The 21,591-nt window shown below is 30.7% G+C and overlaps 1 protein-coding gene across 1 annotated transcript in view; it reads left to right on the plus strand.

Annotated features, from left to right (window-relative positions):
- Positions 1-2,124: 2,124 nt before the first annotated feature.
- Positions 2,125-21,591, plus strand: part of Mical (Molecule interacting with CasL) — a 102,469-nt gene continuing 83,002 nt past the window's right edge. Inside the window, exons 1-2 of the mRNA XM_065498061.1 lie at positions 2,125-2,230; positions 15,594-15,698. The gene's annotated coding sequence lies outside the window, so the exon portion shown is untranslated. The remainder of the gene's footprint in view (positions 2,231-15,593; positions 15,699-21,591) is intronic.

Raw genomic sequence — 21,591 nt, forward strand, 5'->3', positions numbered from 1 at the left:
AACAAAATCTAATGGAAATTGAAGCCATTCAGATACAAATGACAAATGGTGACAGGTTTTTATACATATATCCAAAATTAGACATCGAGTGTTTGGTGTTCTTCGAAAGAGTTGTTCGACTTCTTCAGTTATAAATATTTGTTCCTTCTAATCCAGGTTTCTTTCAATGTACAAGTCTTCTTAATACTATTTAATGGCCTTTGAAACCGTGTGACAATGATTTTTTCAGATCCTTTGCTATTTTTTTTTAAAATTTAAATTTTAAATTCTGCACATACTTTTTTTCGCTGTCCATTTTGACCAAAATAACAGTTGTAAATCAAAGATTTAGAAAAACGTGATAAAACAAATAATAATTTGTTGGACCCAGGATAAGTTTTGGCTGGAATAGTGTGTATAAGTTTTATCTGACTCACTCTTTATATATTGAATAAATATATAAATAAAATGATTTGATGTTCTCCGTAAAAGTAAAGTTCACGTTTTCATTTTATTTTTACACCTGTTTTTGATTTTTACAGTCAGCTGTTTTTTTTGGCGTTTGACAGCTAGGAAATATTTTTACAAAAACAAAATCCATGTTGGTTTTGTAGAGTTGTATTTGTTGTAGAATAAGGACTACCAGAAAATAAATTTGACTTGGTCTTGACCATTTAAATGTTCTTTGGCAAATTATATTGAAGCAGGACGGTTTTATGTAAGCATATCAGTTCGAGAATTAATTTCCAATTTTAGGTAATTGATAACATTCCGGGGAGTAATTTTTGGGAATTTCCTAAACTCTCTTGCAATTAAATTAACTTGTTTTGGCGTAGTTTTATTATTAGTTGGGCAAAACAAGATTGTGTAATATTATACACAAAATATTTAAAAACATACAAAGTAACACTTGTAAATAAATGAAATTATAAACAAAAATTTTTCTAAAACACCTTTTTGACATTTAATATCAAAAAAAAAAAGCAAATGTTTAGAAATTTCTATAAAATTAAATTTTCTGAATAAAAAAATGTGTTAAAATTTTTACAGTTAGTTTTCACTTTTGCTTCTGTATGTGAGCGAGTGAGTGTTGTTTTTTTTTTGTGGCAAAAATGTGTGATTTTTGTGAAATTTTGCAACACGTCTATAAACCTGCAATATGTATTGTTTTAGCCAAATGCATGTGAATGTAAATGTATGGTTGCTTAAACTACCCAGCAGTTTTTGGTGACAGTACCGAGCTAGTGATTTTACCTATTACATAAGTAGTTACGCGACTAGTTACTTTAACACTTGTATGTCCTAAACTGCTAATAGGCCCAAAGTAGTCAACTCATTAGATTCATATACCGGCTACATAGAGCCAGTTATAGTTCTAACAACTTAACTGTTTACTTGATCAGCTAAATAACTAATTATTTTAACATGTACGGGTGCTAATTGACCTCAAATAGTCAGTTTAAAAGATATTTCATAGACAGTCCAATAACCGATTAATTCTGGTGGATAAAATACTTCTGATGGGTAAAATAACTACTTTGTAAAATGCAGTAGAAAACAAACTTTTAAAGTAACTACACTCTAGGTTACTTAGAGACACTAAAGTGACAATTGGCTTTACGCTAGGTTACATGCGAGGTTAGTATATTTAAGCAAAAAGAAAATAAACTGTATGATAATTACATCAATTTTGTACCAATTACTCACAAAAAAGTGCAATTCGAAATAAACTTTTAAAGTGACTACACTCTAGGTTACTTAGAGGCACTTAAGTGGCAATTGACTACACGCTATTTTACCTGAAATGTATTGAGGATGTATAAATTATTGATTTCTCTTTGCACTAGAAAGAGTACATAGTCAACCAAGTGATCAAACATTATTGGCAATTATTATCTATAAGGGATACTTTGACAACTTACCAAACTGCTGGGTAAATACAACCATACATATACAAATACAAGTCACAGATACTTGCTTATAAATCGTTGCCCATGAACTGTTCGTAATGTAAAACAAACCGGCATCTAGTACAAAATGAACATTGTATGTGCGTGCTGGTAATTCGTATCTATAAAATCGATTCAAATTTTGTATTTTTTTTAATTTTAATTTAAATTTTATGTTCAACAATAATAAAAATAGAATTATTTAAAACAGATCGTAATTGAATTACAAAAAAAAGTTTAAGAAAAAAGAAAAAAAAAACAACAACTTTAACTAACTATTTTTAGTAGCAGTTTAAAAACAGGTAAGATTAAATTTTGTATATAATTTAATGAAAGCAATTGAAATATAATTTTATTTCGAACTTTGTTTTAAGTTTAAAATCTCCCCGAAATAGTTTTACTGCGTGTCACATCTTTTTTTTCTCTATTTAAACTTAAGGACATGTTTTGGCCAAACTTATTTTATTGGGTGTATGACTTAAAAATGCAGGATTTTTTAAATGTTTAGCTTTTATTATGAAACATTTGTACAATATAAATTTATTCAACTTATTGGCCAGTGTTAAATTTTCCCACCTTTCATCTTTTGAGGCCAATAACGAAACAAGTCAATATCGGATAATCTGTTCCAAAGTGAAGCGTAGAGAGAGACCGTTCTGCATCGATCGAACAAATAGTAGTCGGCAATATAATATTCCGACCCTATAAAGTATATATATTCTGGATCCTTATAGATAGCGGGGTCGATTAAGCCATGTCCGGCCGTCCGTCTGTCTGTTGAAATCAATTTTCTGAAGACCCCCGATATCTTCGGGATCCAAATCTTCAATAATTCTGTCAGACATGCTTTCGAAAAGTTTCCTATTTAAAATCAATAAAATCGGTCCAAAAATGCCTGAGATATGAGGAAAAAAACCAGGACAACCTCGATTTTTGAACTATTTTTGACCTATATCCGGATTACTAAGTCATTTGCACACGACAAACGTAAGACCATAGTAAGTTGGAGCTAAAATGGGTCAAAAATCGGAAAAAATATTTCTTAACTCGAATTTTTTTCACCAAAAAAAAAAATTTAAAAAACAAAAAATTTTTTTTTTAAATTTAAAAATAACAATTCGAAAAATTTTTTTTCCAAAAAATTAAAAAAAAACAAATAAATTGTTTACCTAAAAATATTTAAAATTTGTATTTTGAAGTATAATTTGGAGAAGGGTTTATAAGATTCGGCACAGCCGAATATTACGGTTTCATGTCTGGCCGCATATTCTGGGCGTTTTTCGGCCAATGCTCGCTTCAAACGAATCAGTTGCAGGTTCCCCTTGATGTTCTGTTTAGATTTCCTTTTGCTCCCACCAAATACTTAGAATTCTCTTATAGGGCCCATACAAAACACCATCATGATTGTGCAATCAAGTGATTGTGCACGCTGATTGATCGTGTATGAGCTTGTGGTGTGATTGTACCAGCTGCTGGTGCTTTATCAAAAATAGTTTGATATTTTTTTGATTGAACCAGCATGATTGAATCGTGTGTTGTAAAATTAGATCATAAAATTTAAATCGTCAAGACATAAACATCAAAAAATAAAAAAAAATAAATATGAAGGCCAAAGAAAAACATATTTTGGGGAGAATTTTTCGAAGTTTATAAAACAATGCCTAGCCTATGAATTAAAAAACCAATGCTACAATAAAATGGTAGAACAATTGAAAGAGGTGAGCCAAGAGCAAGAATGGTAAAAAAAATCAACGTTTTTCGAATACTGCAGGAACAGATGATGTTTTGGAGTCTTCGTTGTGGTATTACGATAAACTCTATTTTTGGAAGATCAGGAATGTTCCAGAGAAGAAAAATGTACCATCTTCTTTTAGAAGTTTAGTGTGTCCTAGTTCTCCTTTGTTTTCTAGCAATTTCTTCATGCAAATACGTCTTTTTTTTTGTTTGTTCATTTTTCGTTTTTGTTTATCATTATTCATTACAATCTTTTCCACACAATTTTTGGTAAAAAATTAATTTTGTACCAGCATGCTGGAGTAATGTGTGCTTCAAGCTTAATTGCACAATCACTTCATTGCTCAATAATGATGCACCAGCGGCTGGTACAATCACACCACAAGCTCATACACGATCAATTAGCTGGCACAATCACCTGATTGCACAATCATGATGGTGTTGTGTATGGGCAGTATTAGCGCGATATTTGTCTTGTTGGCCGGGCTTCACATACGATCTTTCGTAATCGATCCATTTTTCATCGCAAGTAATGATTTGAAGCAAAAAATTTTTCTTTTTAGCGTTCAAGCTTCATTTCGGACATGCAAAATCGTCTTTCAATGTCCCTCGGCTTCAGTTACGAAACACTATCAATTGCAATATGCCTTAATACAAATAGAACCTTGTTGAATAAATCTAATATTTCAGTTCAAATTTAAAGTATTTTTGATCTACTTACAAATTATAGTGGATATTATTGGGAATTTATGTTTTTAAATTTTTTCTTTTGTCGAAAAAAATACCCATGATACAATAATTGTAGAAGGTAGAATCACTAGCGAGAATTTTAAATATTTATTCCTATAACGTCAAACTTTGATTTTGATTTTTTTTTCATATTACAAGAATTGTATAATTGAGAATTTATTTTCTATTGAGTGTCATGAAAATATCTATATTTTTCTTTTGTAGAAACAAATTTTCTTCGGCATTATAAAAAATTTTTATATGATCCCAAAAGAGAACATTATGCAAATGCTTGTAAGTAAAACTAGGCTCAATTAAGCGGACCTAGTCCCCCCAGACTTATCCAAACTTGGCCAATTTAAAAAAAAATTAGGTTTGAGTAAAAAATTCTAAAAATGCAAATTCTTACTATCACACAGTAAATAACGTCACAGGCTTTTTTTCTAAAAAAAAACTCAGTTTTTGGAACACATTTTTGTCGTTTTAGGAATTTCGGTATTTGAAAATATACACCTCTATCGCGAATCAATATTTCACATGAAATATTTTCCCTTTTCCTTTTTTCGTTCATCAACTTTGTTCACGTGAAAAAATTCCCCATGTTGTGAAATTTTTCGATGGAATTTTGTAAACAATAAACAGCTGTTACGAACAAAATCAACTATTGTGAATGTAAAGTTCATCGTGATATTGCCGATAGCAATTTTCCCTTCGAGGGAAATGAATATTTCATGGGAACAAAATTTCACATGTTATTGCCGATAGGGGTGATAAAATGTCAAAAGTTATAATGCCATCATTGATTTAAGGACATTTGGATCTATATTAATTTTAAAAAACTTTTGTCTACCTTATTGATTTTGTCCATACTGTATGCAGTTAAATTTATAACATTCTGAAACTTCTAAACAAATAAAATAAATATTCTAGTCACAAAATTAAAGAAATCTAGAAATTTATTCACGAAACCCCTCTTCTTACAAAAAAATTAATAAATTTACTTCAACGCCACTATTAATAACAAAACACAACCAACTACATATTTATTTATTCACTTATTTGTTGGCTGACTGACTGGCTGTTTGCGCTGCTTACCCAAGTACTTTTCAACATTTTAAGTCACAAAATTATTTTTGTCAGCAATTTTATTCCACACACAACAACTATACAGCCTGACTGGCTGGCTGGCAGGCAAACAGGCAGGCCGTAATAATTAAAAACCAAACGAAATGAAAAAGTGTTAACTGCTGCCACAACAAGATTTTAAATAACTTTCATTGGCATAAAACTCACTTTTTTGTGTTTTTGTTTGTGGCTGTGAAATGAAATCTGTTAATCTTTTTTCAACGTTTTTCTTTTACAATTTTACAATAATTTTTTTTTTAATTTTTTCTTTATTACAAACATTGAACTTTTTTGTTTATAAATTATAATTTACTTATACATGTAGCTTTAGTTTCAATAGTTTTTCTTTATTATTGTATTTTTTTTTGTTGAATTGTTTATATCGCTTTATTTTTTGTTCATATCTTATCGTCTACAACAGCGATATGAATGTTGAAACTTAGCTGTTATCTCTTAAATGGTCTTAAAGTATTTATTTTACTTAAAATATGTGTATGTTTCTTTAGGCATTAGAATATATTATAATTAGAAATAATTAAAAGTCACAGTTGCATTGTATTAGTAGTATAGCGATCAAAACTAAAAGTGATCCATGATCCCAGACTAATATTGCTGCAATGACATTTTTTTTATTAGAAGAACTAAAACAATCAGTTACTGTTAACTTTCCGAAGCTCTCAAATAACTAACAAACATGATTGATCGGATATAATCCTGGTTCAGTTGTTATTTAAAATCGGGAAAACCGATACTCAATTGGGTGAGATAAGATAAGCAAAAATCGAATTCCCCGATTTTTTATCACAATTAATAAGTAATGTACACAGACAATATATATATAAAATGATATTGGGTATAAGACTTAAAAATAACGGATTTGCAACAGATGGCGTATCTTATGTTTTTTATAACTTTTATGTCATTTTGAAGGCTACATATCTTTCATTTATTCTCACATAGTTGTTGAACATTATAGTTTTTTTTTTGCTTCGAAAATGTAAAATTTTGTACCAACAAAGCGTCATACGCGGGAAGTTTTGCTTAACTCCTTTAATTTGAAAAAAGTGCCGCTGAAGCACACCGAAGATCGCCCAGACCAGCCAAAAAAGTTTGAAGACCAAGAACTGGAGGCATTACTCCATGAAGGTTGTTGTCAAACTCAACAAGAGCTTGCAAAAAAATTGGGAGCTACTCAAGCAACAATTTCAAAACGCTTGAGCACAGCAGGATTCATCTAAAAGCAGGGAAATCGGATATCATACGAATTGAAACTGAGAGACCTTTTGTATGTCTGAAATGCTGCTTGAACGTTATAAAAGTACGACCAAATTATTACTTGCGATGAATCGAGACCAAAGCCAAATATCCATGGCCCTTGGTGGGAACAACAGCGCTCTATCTATTATGAGCTGCTGAAATCTGATCAGACAATCACAGGGAATCTGTAACGAACACAATTGATTCGTTTAAAGCGAGCATTAGCCGAAAAAAACGCCCAGAATATGTGGTCAGTAAAATTCCATCATGGCATGATTTGTTTTGATCGATGCAGAACGCTCTTACTGTGATACGCTTCACTTCAGAACAAAGTATCCGAATGCGACACCAACGCCAAATATCCATGGCGCTAAAGTAATGCTCTGTATTTGGAATGAGGTGGTTGAGAAGTTTTCCCTCACCCTCTTTATAGAACAGACCTTGCCCCGTCCGACTACTACATATTTGCTTCGATCCAAATAGAACACTCGGATACTCTTTGGTACAGAGTATCCGATATTGGCTTGATTCGTTCTTGGTCTCAAAAGATGAGCAGTTCACTTGGACGGAATTCATACGTTGCCAGAAAGATGGAAAAAGGTCATAGCTAACAATGGCCAATACTATGAATAAATTTATATTGTACAAATGTTTCAAAATAAAAGCTAAAAATGTGAAAAAAATCCCGCATTTTTAAGTTATATACCCATTATACATTTCAAAGACCTTTCCAACGATGTATATAATACAGAAATTCTGACCGACAATTGGTTAAAATCGGGAAAATATAAATTTGAACAATTGGCAAACGTTGCTTTGGTGTGAGTCTATTCATGATAAATTGCCAACCAAACTAACCTCAAAACAACCGAGATTATTATTTTTTTTTTTTTTTATTTTTTTTTTTGAATTCTCAAAATTGATGGCAAGGGTACGTAACCAAAACGCCAGGGTATACCACACGATTTAAGTAAGTCCCTAGTCGACCTATATCTTCATATAGGAAGCTGGAACGCTTAAAAGACTTCACGATATGAGTTTTAATTAGTACTCCACCAGTTACGAAGAGTTTTAATGGTCTCCACCAGGGTTTATCAAATTAAAAGACACGCGGTTGGTGCAAACGACCTAAAACAGGAACCGTTATACGAAGCCTTACATCACACACGTGTCAGAGTGAGACGCAAAATTGTCGAAGGCAAAAAAAAACGGGTATGATTGCACTTAAAAAATAATTGCAAATGACGCGTACAACTCGCGCGTCATGACGCGCGAGTTGTTAATATACCCAGACCTACTTTACGACTGGAAACAACCGAGATTCTGTCAAATCAGCTGTTATAGAAACCAGTGCTGCCAATTTAAAAACAAACCTTTAACTATATTAATGAAACACTAAAAAAATGTCCTAAGGATTTTTTTGATTTTGACCTCTTTATTGAATAATTGCAAAGTTTATATTATATTATATGTATGTATTAAGAATGTCAATTATTTTTAGACTCTACAATATATGTGTCATTAAAAATGTAAATCTTCATTACATTTAATGTTTTTTTTGTATTTTACCAACACACAAATCACTATAAATTGATTTAATTTTTCATAATTTGTTTTTTTTTACAGCAAATATTTTTGCTTGCATGTCGAGGTCAACTTAAAATATATTTCCCACTTGTTTTTTTTTTTTGTAAAATAAAAAAACACACAATATTTTAATAAAAATGACATATAAAATTTAGATTATTGTGTTATATACAACAAGCAAACATATATACATATGTACATTCATATGTAAATAAATTGTGTGTACATAAATTCTTGTACATACAACTTATGTTGTTTACATCATACAAAGATGCGTTAACATTTGAAAACCAACTTTATTGTGACACAATCATATTCGCCAATATATACATTAAGGTGGTCTCAAAAAAAAATAAAAGTTGAACTAAAATAAAAGTTGAATTCATTCTAAAATAATGTTTTTCAAAATATTTTTGCTGGGTTCAGTATTTGATGAAAATTCGGGAATTTTTAAAATTTGTAGCTTTTATTTTGAAACATTTGTACAATATAAATTTATTCAAAGTATTGGCCATTGTTAGCTATGACCTTTTCACATCTTTCTGGCAACATATGGATTCCAAGACAAAATAACTGTTCATATTTTGAGGTCAAGAACGAATCAAGCCAATATCGGATATTCTATTCCAAAGTGAAGCGTATCCCAGAGAGAGAAATAGTATTCGGACGGGGCAAGGTCTGGACTATAAAGTGAGTGAGGCAAAACTTCCCAACCACTTCATTCTAAATACTGTTACGAAATTGTACTTGAATTCAAATATAACGATTTTAACACGGCTGATTTAAAAGTAGCATAATGCTTTCAAATAGCAGTGCTGTAATAGCAAACTGTAACATATCTGTGGGCATTATTAACATTGAATAAAATCTTTCAGTTGACCATTGATCATAAGTATGGCAACGCTGTTTGCTGCGACCGTATATTCGAATTCGAATATTCAGTTAAAGAACATTGTAGAAAGTACACCACAAATGGGCTATGTATTAGAAAGCTCTAGACAGTTAAAAAGCAATCTAGAGTGCAGATGGCAGTGTTAAAAATAGTGGCAGAGGTTGCAGTTGTTAGTGAGTTTATCAGAGACGCTATTCGAATAAACATCAACTGAGTGCCTTAAAGTGTGCTGTGTTTTTCAAGTGAATTCGTGTACATTATAAAGTGTGTCTGTATTTCGAATTTATAAACATGTATAAAAAACATTGAGTGACTATTTAATTCTGTTGTTGTACATTTTAAATAAATAAAGAGTTGTTACAATTTTCAAAATACTAAACGGCTTTTATTTGCAATCAAAAGTATCCGGTTTATTTAAAGGAAATAAACCAACATTTTGAAAAGGTTAAAACGTAACAATACGTTTTAACAGTTATTGCATCATGTGGCCGCGCATTGTCATGATGAAATATTACTGTTTCATGTCTGGCCACATATTCTGGGAGTTTTTTGTTCAAATCATTTGCGTTCGTGAAGAAGTTCCCTGGGGGGTTACTCTCTATTGCGATGCGCAAGCAAGTTCGATGCGAAAGGTAAATGCGATAAAAATACATTTTATTATTCTGTGTCGTATATGCAAACGCTTTCGCAAAATAAGTTGAAAAATAAGCAACACTGGTACCACAAAATAAACAATAGCGAAATGAAATGTCAAAATTTGTAAATAAAAACATTTTAAACACATTTTTTTTCGATGAGAAAACGCAGTAAAGGGTACCAATTGTTCAGTTTTTCTTTCGCATCGCAATAGAGAGTAATAGAGAGTAACCCCCCTGTTCTGGCCAGATTTCAGCAGGTCATAATAGATAGAACTTTTTTGCTCCCACTAAATACAAATAATTACCTTAGCGCCATGGACATTTGACTTTAGTGTCGATTCGGCAGGTTGGCGGGCTTCACATACGATCTCTTACGCTTCGGGTTATTGTAATGGATGTTATTTTCATCGCAAGTAATGATTCATTATTTCGGACCTGCAATATAGTCTTTCAAGGTCTCTCGGATTCTATTGGTATGGTAACCAATTTCTTTAATTTTGAGTGAATCCTGCTGCTTGCAAACATTTTGAAATTGCTGCTTGAGTTGCTGCCAATGATTTTGGAAGCTCTGGTTGAGTTTCACAACAATCTTCATGGAGTAATACTTCCAATTTTTGGTCTTTTTTGGCTGTCCTGGGCGATCATTCCGTGTCAAAATCACCACTTCTGAACCACACAAACCATCTCTCGCAAGTTGAACAAGATTGAACATATTCACCATTAGCTTTGATAAGCAAACGGTGTGCTTCAGCGAAATTTTTCTCCAAATTAAAGAAGTAAAGCAAAACTTCTCCCATATGACACTTTGTTTGCACAAAATTCGACATTTTCGAAGCAAAAAAACTTTGTGAGAATAAATGACAGAAATGTACCCTTCCAAATGACATATGAGTTATTAAAAACAAAAACCGTGTTCCAATCTCGAATTTTTAAGTAATACTTATTCTTTTATAACTTGTTTCCTAAAACACTAGTTTCTCTAGAGTGACATACGTTCATCTGATAACATTATCCAATGGAGACCAACTAAATGAACTCGAGATTATACTTGCTGTACTGATAGGGGAATCCCTAATATATTTGTTGTTTTTCTTTTTTTTTTTACATATTGTTGTTGTTATTCTTCTCATCGTATTTATACATTTAATGTTGTCCTAGTATGAGTATAAAACTTGTCTATGCTAGTTTTTAGTTCATTTGTTGTCGTTATATTTGTATGACAAATCGCTAAAGAAAAGCAAGAGTGTGAGAAGAGAAAATAAAATAAAATCGCTAAAAATCCTTTGGACTCTTTGACGCCTGTTTGTCGTTTTTATGGTTGTTCTAAACAAACTTAACAGTTAGTTGGAAGGAATAAAAGAAACAGTTTAATTTCTATGATGTCATGCCACACTTCCACTACTACTACTTTCACAATTATACAGTCAACGACAAGAAAGTTAGCTGGAATTTAATAGAGATTGCTATATTTATTTTGTTATAAACAAGGCAAGTAATGTTGGCCAAGTTTTTGTGGTTTGTCGTTGTGTATTTAAGTTATAGTGTATGAGAAAGGGAATATAGAGCAATATGAATGACTATAAGTAGTTTTACTTTCATTATTTTGCTTATTTGTTTTAATATTATATCCTTTTTCCTTTATTTATTACGTAATAATATTTAATGTTACTACATACATATATACAGCTTTAATAGAGAAAGTAATGAAATGCTGGAATATTCGGTATTGAATTAGGCCACATATTCGGCACAAAATTTTCCGAATACATATCGAAATTTAATAATTATAACGAAAAAATATAGATTGTGAAATTTTGGAATGAAAAAATCGGACTCTGTATTATCAGTGAAAACAATGACTCTGTATTATCAGGCCTGTCACAGAATTACATTCCGATGGAAAGTGGAATTAATTCCGTAATTTGCTTCTTCACAAAAGGTAAAACGAAAATTTCTTTCGGAATGAAACCACTTTCAGTTTACAAAGTGGAATTGATATTTGTTTGTATTTATTTGATTTTCTTAAAATTTTAATCAATTTCTGAACCAAAAACTTCACTTTTGTTTTAATATAAAAAACGCTGTCAAATTAAAATCTGAAATACAGAATTATTAAATATTTTTTGAATTAACAAATCACACGGAATCTGAAGAACCGAAAACGAAATCGCTCGGAATAAAAACTACGGAATTGAAACCATTCCGAACGAAATGTGTGACAGGTCTGTTAACACAAAAACGTGCTATGGATTTTGCAACTCTATTGGTTTAATTAATTATATTATTGCAACATTGGCCCATAATCATAGTCAAACACTAAAGTCGGTTCTTTTTAAAAACAACTTTAAAATAAAAACCTGCTTTTTATTAATTTGCAACCATAGTCAAAATTAAAGTATGTTTTAAATTGAACCGACTTTAACTGGGTGCCACCGCAAATGTAGAAAATGTTTTCATACAATATACAACAAAAAACAGACAAGTGGCAACGCTGAACAGCTAACATACAAAATAAAAAAAAAATCCAAAAAACATAAACAATAAAAGTTACCGGGACATCTAAAGAAAGAAAGTTGTTTGTTGTGGAAAAATGGAAAAGATAAGATTAATATCATAATTACGATATTTTGGTACTAATTTTATTGATAACTGTTCAATAATTGCAAAATCTCTACCAATATCTTGTAACTTAAACATTTTTTACTTTGTGACGAACTTTTTTACTCGGCGAAGAACAGCTGATGCTGTTGTTAAACGAGTTAAAAACAACTTCAGCTAGTTTTATATTTAGAGTCGACTTTAGCGTCAGATGTATACTTTAACTTGTCTATGATAGACCTAAAGTCCACTCTTAAGTAAAGTCGAGTTTAATTCTCTTAAAATGTACTTTATTTTTGACTATGATTATGGGCCATTGTGTTTAATGATTTTATCAATTCTTCAATGGCATCTGTTTTGATGGAATTACAGAAATTATTTCTGAAATTAGTCATAATTAATTTTAAAATTTAACAAATTCAATTCACATTTTCGCCGCATTAAAAGTAGTTTTTTTAAGCTGTCAACTTAATATTTCCCAAAATCCTTACTGCATTTGTAGTCTAGGTTTTTCTTATTACTGTAACATTACATTGATTTTGACAGCTCACATACACTCTAATGTATTTATTTAGTTAATGTGTAATGTTGTCAATTCTTATCATTAAAATTAATGTCTGATGATAACATTGAAAATATTACTGACCAATTTCCATAACAAGTATTAAATAGATAGATATTGATACACTTATTGATTTATATATAATTTTTTGTTTATTATTTTACATTGAAATCGTTGTTTTAGTTAGAATTCCTTCGTTTATTTACTGCGATTTATTGTTAGTTTTTTTTGTTTATCAATTTTCTTCAAGTGTTCACTTTCACACTTATTTGATAAATAATAATGAAACACAATTGTTTTTGTTTTCAAATAATCGAAGTATTTGTGGGCTAATATTTTTTTGATGTAACCTAATTAACTAATTATTATAAAATCAAATACAATTTAGAGACTGTCTGTTTCTCGAAGTTAAGTGAGTTAAAACCTGATTGTTTTTCGACTCACTTTTATTTCGACATCGAGCAAAATACAGATATATATTTGGTATATTACTTAAAAATGTGCACGATTTTTTAAAATTTTTGGGTTTTATTTTCAAACATTTGTTCAATATAAATTTATTCAAAGTTTTGGCCTTTGTCAGCTATGACCTTTTCCCATCGTTCTGGCAACATATGGATGCCGAGTCAAAAGAACTGCTCATCTTTTGAGGCCAAAAACGAATCAAGCCAATATCGGATACTCTGCTCCAAAGTGAAGCGTATTCCAGAGAGAGCGTTCTGCATAGATCGAAACAAATAGTAGTTGGACGGGTCACGGTCTGGGCTTTAAAGCGGCGGAGGAAAAACTTCCAAACCACTTGATTCTAAATAGCAACATGTGGCCGATCGTTGTCATGATGGAATATTACGGTTTCATGTCTGGCCGCATATTCTGGGCGTTTTGCGGTTAATGCTCGCTTCAAACGAATCGGTTGTGTTCGGTACAGGTTCCCTGTGATGGTCTATTCAGATTTCTGCAGCTTATAATAGATAGGACCGTTTTGCTCCCACCAAATACTGATAATTACCTTATCGACATGGATATTTGGCTTTGTCGATTCGGCTGGTTGGCCCGGCTTCACATACGATCTCTTACGCTTCGGGTTATTGTAATGATTCGGTGCTAAAATAATTTTCTTTTATAGCGATCAAGCATCATTTCGGACATGCAAAATCGTTTTTCAAGGTCTCTTGGATTCAATTCTTATGGTACCCAATTTCCCTGAGTTTAGATGAATCTTGCTGCTCGCAAGATTCACCCGTTTTGAAATTGCAGCTTGAGTAGCTCCGAATGATTTTGCAAGCTATTGTTGAGTTTTAAAACAATCTTCATGGAGTAATGCCTACAATTATTGGTCTTCAAACATTATTTGGCTGGCCTGGGCGATCTTTGTCTTTCGTGTCAATATCACCACTTCTGAACCGAACAAACCATCTCTCGCACGTTGAAACCGATGGAACACATTCACCATAAGCTTTGGTGAGCAAACGGTGTGCTTCAGCTGTACTTTTTTTCAAATTAAAGAAGTAAAGCAAAACTTACCGCATATGACGCATATGTCTCCTTGTGAAAAAAGAAACTTTTTCTTGACCAAATTTTTTGTTCAAATTCTCGTTAAATCGACCCAATTATTTGGCATAATATTTGCCATAGAACGTTGTCAATGTTCATACCGAAATGACTTTCGCCATGACTTTATTGGCTGACAAACCCACCTGGCCATCCTTGGCGCCGATTCATTCCGAGATGTGGTGAATTCAAGTTTCGTTCACGGTTACGAAGTGGCGCAAATACTCGTCCATATTGCTGTTGAACATTGTCACACAACATTTCTTCAGGTTTGGACACAAGATATAGTCACTCGGGGCTAAATCCGGAGAATAGGGCGGAAGAGGGAGAATTCATGGATTTTGGCATGGAAACTTCACATGTATACCCTTTTGTGCACCCGATTGGGAGCAAACGCGTCAGCCATCTTGCGAAAAAACTTTCACATACCCAGGTGATCATTCAAAATTTAAACCACTGAACCATATGAGATGCCTATGGTCAATCACCGATCGGCAAACACCATATCGTGATTATTTGTAATTGTTTCGAGTATTTCCATAGTATTTATCAAGCTTAGCATTAATTTGAGTGATGGTTTGAGTAATGCATAACTTGTTTAAATGTTCTCCTCCAGTCACGAGGTAGTCTGCTATCACTGGCTGTCAAACACAAACTAAATGACGCAGCTTGTTAAAGAAGTCAGCTGACAGATGCCTGTTGACAGGAGTTAAGAGCCGGGAAATTCAAAAAGTCAGGGACTTATCGTATCTATATATATTATTGAATTTTGACCGATTATTTTTGTCTTAATTTAGTATTAAAAATTTTCTCAGGGATTAAACAGATTTTGTTTGACATTTCCTGGGAATTAGAAAAAGTCCAGGAAGTTAGGTTGTTAAGCAAGTGAATATCCTTACTATTTATAAGAATGATAGAAAGAAGTCTTATCTTTTTATTGTAGTTATTTATAAATATTTATTTGTTTGTTTGTTCTTTCTTTACAATTTCAGATTTTCTTTGTTTGGTTGAGAAGAAAACAAGTATTAAACAGCACTATTGTGTGTTTGCGAGCGTTCTTTATAGATGATTTCAATAGTAAATCAACTCGTTTAAAGGTAAGAATTTATTTGATTATTTTTTATCTTTCAATAAGTTAAAATTGATGAATATTTTTAAAATATTAACAAATATATCAAAGAAATTTTAATAAATATTTACAAAATCCCAATCAATATTTGAATTATTTTGTTTTGTTTTTTGTTATTTAATTTGAAATGGTGCAGTTGGTTTTAAATTTATAATACCACAACATCTTTCGTTTCATGTCATTCGTGTGCTCTTTTTTCTCCTTGTGTAGCCATCCATCCATCATGCTGGCACTTGGCCAAATAGAAATTGAAAGAATAAAGAAAGGAAAACATGTAAAAAAAGACGAACAAAACAGAGAAAGAGAGAAATACAGCAACTGAAAGTGCAAAGTTTATTCGGCCAAAAACAATAGAGATAGAATCTGTTAGGATGGCTGTTGCTGGTTTGATTAAACAAATTAAAGTAAAAAATAATTGAATAGAATAGAAAATGGTATGAAAATGTATGTATCTATTGTCTAAACACAAACATACACACACACACACACTCTTTCATAATTAAATAGCCAACCAAAGTTATTTTTAAATTTTGATTACAATTACATTTGCAAAATTAAAACATTTAAACAATTCAATTCAATACAATTGAATTGAATTCTATTCAATACATTGACAATTGCAAGTATTTTTAAACAAATTTCTAACATTTTGCTTTCTTGCAACCTTTAACAGAAAACTTTCGTTGGATGTGTTTAGGTTTTTTGTGTTTTGTAATTTTTAGAATTAAATTTATTAACAATTTCTTGGGTCTCTTTTCTGATCGTGCAATACATTTTCTCTAATTTGTGTTGCTGTTGTTGTTGCTAATATTGAAATTGTTGTTAACACATGAAATGAACATTTTCCAACACTTTATAAATATAGTTTTGCTAAATTTAATGAACATATTCTGTTAATTTAGCATGTGCTAAATTCCCCAAAAACAACCACAACAAAAAAAGAAAAAGAAAATCATGTGTTTCCTGTATTTAACAAAAAAAATTCAAAATCAAACAGATTTAAAAACTACGTAGAAAAATTTATATTTATTTATGTATCTATGTATTTATTGTATGATTCAATTTGTGGCAAAACAAAAACAAAAAAAAACTGTTAAAGTTTGCAGTTTTTCCATTTTGGGATTTTTTTTCTATATATAATTGCCTCAATCACTAATTATTTTGCAATTAAGCTTATTTTGTTATATATTTTTTTTAATATTCAAGAGGATTTCAAGTTGAAATAGTATTTTGTTGCCAAATATAGTTATAATAAAAACTCAATACAATTCCGCAAAACTATTGCAATTAATATTAGAACTTTAACATTTTTATATACATAATTGTAACCTTGATTGAAATTTTTAAAATTAAAAACAAATATAACGATTTCCTAATAGATTTATATAAATGTTAAGTATCTCTAGAAATGGCCATTGTATATGGTTGACAAAACAATGGAAACTTTTTCAAACATTAAATTAAAATCAGAAACAAAATTCAAAGTAATTTGTATATTTTTAGTATTACATTAATATATACTCTTGTTTAACTCTATTAACTAAACAAATATTGGGTGTATGATTTAAAAATGCGGGATTTTGATAACGGTTTTTGCTTTTAATAACTTATAGGTCATTTTGAAGGGTACATATCTGTCATTTATTCTCATTTCGTTATTGAACATTAAAGTCTAAAGACAAAGGCCCATAATCATAGTCAGAAATAAAGAATACTATAAGAGAATTAAACTCGACTTTACTCAAGAGTGGACTTTAGGTCTATCATAGACAAGTTAAAGTATACTTCTGACGTTGAAGTCGACTTTAAATATAAAACTAGCTGAAGCTGTTATTAACTCGTTTAACAACAGCATCAGCTGTTCTTCACCAAGTAAAAAAGTTCGGCAGAAAGTAAAAAAATTTTAAGTTACAAGATATTGGTAGAGATTTTGTAATTATTGAACAGTTATCAATAAAATTAGTACCAAAATATTCTAATTATGATATTCATCTTATATATTTAATTTTTCCACAACAAACAACTTTTTTCTTTAGTTGTCCCGGTTACTTTTATTGTTTACGTTTTTTGTTTTTTTTTTAATTTTTTTATGTCAGCTGTTCAGCGTTGCCACTTGTCTGTATTTTGTTGTATATTGTATGAAAACATTTTCTACATTTGCGGTGGCACCCAGTTAAAGTCGGTTCAATTTAAAGCATACTTTAATTTTGACTATAGTTGCAAAATAATTAAAAGCAGGTTTTTATAAAAAGAACCGACTTTAGTGTTTGACTATGATTATGGGCCAAAGTTATTTTTTGCTTCGGAAAAAAGAGCCACTGAAGCTCACCGATTGCTCACCAAAGCTTATGGTGAATGTCTGCCATCGGTTTCAATGTGCGAGAGATTGTTTGTGCGATTCAGAAGTGTGGATTTTGTCACGGAAGACAAAGATCGCCCAGGCCAGCCAAAAAAAGTTTGAAGACCAAGAATTGCAGGCATTAATCCATGAAGATTGTTGTCAAACTCAACAAGAGCTTGCAAAATAATTGGCAGCTACTCAATCAGGAATTTTAAAACGCTTGTGAGCATCAGGATTCATTCAAAAGCAGGGAAATTGGGTACCATACCTAAGCCGAGAGACCTTGAAAGACGATTTTGTATGTCTTAAATACTGCTATAAAAGAAAATCATTTTTGCATCATTACTTGCGATAAGCAAAAGAGATCGTATGTGAAGCCCCGCCAACCAGCCGAATCGACACCAATGCCAAATATCCATTGCAATAAGATAATTCTCTGTATTGGGTCGCAGCAAAAGCGTCCTATATATTATGAGCTGCTGAAATCTAGCCAGACCATCATAGAGAACCTGTACCGAACGCAACTGATTTGTTTGAAATGAGCATTGTCCGAAAAACGCCCAAAATATGCGGCCAGATTTGAAACTGTAATATTCCGTCATGACAACACTCGGACACATGTTACAATACCTGTTAAAAACTATTTAGAACTATTTCGTGTTTGGGAAGTTTTGTCTTGCATGCTTTATAGTGCAGACCGTTGCGCCGCCCGACTACTATTTGTTTCGATCGATTCTGACTTTTAGTTTTTGTTCTGTTAGCTGTTTTGTGAGTGATTTTGATATTGTCATAATTTTAGCACGTGAAATTTTGTGTGTCATTTTTTTTGTTTTTAAATCAAAGTTTTACTAACTTTTAATCGCCCGATCTATTCGAAATATTTTTTATTAGTAATTTTGTTTATTTTTATTTAAGCTTGAGGTCACTTTTTTTATAAATAATTATATTTATTTATTTTCAATATTTCGCTACTCTTTGTGTAGCATCATCAGGAAAATAGTTTAATAAATTAATTATAATAACAAATTGTTTTTTTCAATATTTCAATAAAATTGTCAAAATGAAAAAATTTTAAATATTATACAAACAAAAATATTCAAAAAATATTTAGAACAAAAAATATTTAACTTCTGTTTCCGTTTTTATAAACTAAGTGTCTGTAGTTTTTCTATAAAATCGTATCATAATTATTGTTTTTTACACCTAAACCGTCACCAATGCCCTGAGGCATTCTTCACCTTTTTGCACCTGGTTCGTAAACATAATTTGCAAATTAGTTTCTGATGGCTGTTCGTAGTTTATTGGATCATAATTACCATAAAAAAAATATTCGACAACTTTTTTTAAGTTTTTTAAGGTTTGCGGGTTAGAGGGTTAATTTTACAATTTCGATTTTTTCTCAACATTTTAAAAAAATGCTCCCCACTAAATAAGAGTTTTAAACATTTATTCCAATCAGTCTTGTCTTTCAAAATTTTGTTGCAATATAATCTTTGTCTCATTTACATTTGGAGAGAGCCAACCGGCTTGGTCGAATAGCTTCGTTATTTCTGGCAAGAAATAGTTATTGAAATTCTTTTTTCAACAAGAGTCATTTATCACAAGGCAACTGTCAAAAAGTTTATAAACGTCAATTTTATAGTTTCGGGTTGTTGAAAAGCGCTTAATTGGCAACGCTGGCTATTTATTATGTCAATAATTAGAGTCTGGCTGTGAAGAGAACTTTAAACAACTCTGTTTGTATTAAAATATTTTTAAAAAATTTGTATGTCAATATTTTTACACGTTTAAAATGTTATATAAATAAAAGTGTAATAATAGTGACACACTCAACTGAAATAGCATCTAATTGCAGAGATTAGTAATGCAATTGAATCATCGAAAGGCAATAACTGAATATCATTATCATTAGACAAAGCAATATGGCTTTGTTTTAGTAAATAATTAATCACTAAGTTATATCACAATTAAATGCAATTAAATATACAGTGAAGTTTGCTTAAGACAAACACAATTTATAAAAATACTATTTCTTTGGTCCCTATGATTTTGTAATAATTTTTGAACAAAATTTAAACGTTTATTTCAAAAACCAGTCAAGCAACAAAAAATCAAAAATAAAGTTAATGGCAATTTTTGTTTTGTAAAGGTAAATGCATCGTTTAATGCAAAAAAAATAAATACTGCCCTCTATTATGCTGAAGCAAAGCCTGGAATTCCGTGTTTAGTGCAGAAATAAGTCAAGTGACAGCGCTTGACTGGTCCTATTCTACTTTTGTTCTATAAATATTGTAGGTCTCAATAAATGTGTAAAAAATAAATGATTTACAAAATCTAAAACCCTACTGGTAGGCTATTAAGTGTTTAATCGGAATATTTTTCAATGACATAAAATGGACTCTAGAGCGAGTGTATAGACAAGTAGTTATTTCAGAACAATTTTGTATATTTGCATATGATGTAAAATTCTTTAAAAAGTTCAACTGTCTTTTTACTTTTGAAGTTCCTAATAAAATTAGAAAAATATTTCGTATGACAATTACAATAGTGATGGTTGTTTTTTTCAAAAACCAGTCAAGTTCAAACTTTATATTATTTTTTAAATATATGTTAAAAAAAGTTTTATGTTTGTGAAAAAGTTACATAAATGCATAACTTTCAAAGAAAAAAATATCAATTTTGTAAATGTAATTTGTAGGTCACTAGGAAGTTTTTTGTTGCTTGACTGGTTTTTGAAATAAACGATTCAATTGCTCAGTCGTTTCGTTATATCCAAACTTAACAGCTTAAGAATTTTGGCTTTATTAAAATCATTTTGTTTCTATTTAGATTGAATACAACTCTCGTTAGAATACAACACTGTTTGTACCACTACATATTTTGCTAATTTATATAATAGATATGATTAGATGGTTATTAATTATTATTAACTCCCTCTTACTACTATTTCTTCTGGTTATTGTTAATATATATTTTTTAAATTCAAATTGTTGCAAGAAATAATAGAGAATATCAATAAATTGAACGTTGGCTGGCTGGTTTATTACACAACCAATAAACACCCAATTGAAAAAAAGTTTATTAATTTCTTTTAATTGTTTTTTTTTTAAAGCAACAAAACCAAATGAAGGTTATAAACAATTTAAATACTTGAATTGTTTTTTTTTTATTTCTTTCATTTTATTGGATTTTAAATGTTAAAGTAGAAAGGCAGTGGTGGAGGGGGGTGTAAAATGAATTGCTGGCTGCCATAGTTTTTATTATTGAATTGAACTGCTATTATTTTCTTCAAAATATGTACACGCACAGAAATTGCAAGGGCCATTAATATGGTTTGTACAAATAATAATTCTATATTATTTTACCACATGATTCATATTTTGCTTCTTTTTTGCGTACTCGTGTATTCTGAAAGTTATTTAGGTTTTTGCTATTTATGGATTTTTAGAACGTTTAACGTTTTTTTTTTTGTTAATAAAAAGAATGCGCTGATAAAGCATTGATTTGTGTGATTGAAATT

Source organism: Calliphora vicina, chromosome 1 (genome assembly GCF_958450345.1).
Source record: "Calliphora vicina chromosome 1, idCalVici1.1, whole genome shotgun sequence".
Lineage (NCBI taxonomy): Eukaryota > Metazoa > Arthropoda > Insecta > Diptera > Calliphoridae > Calliphora > Calliphora vicina.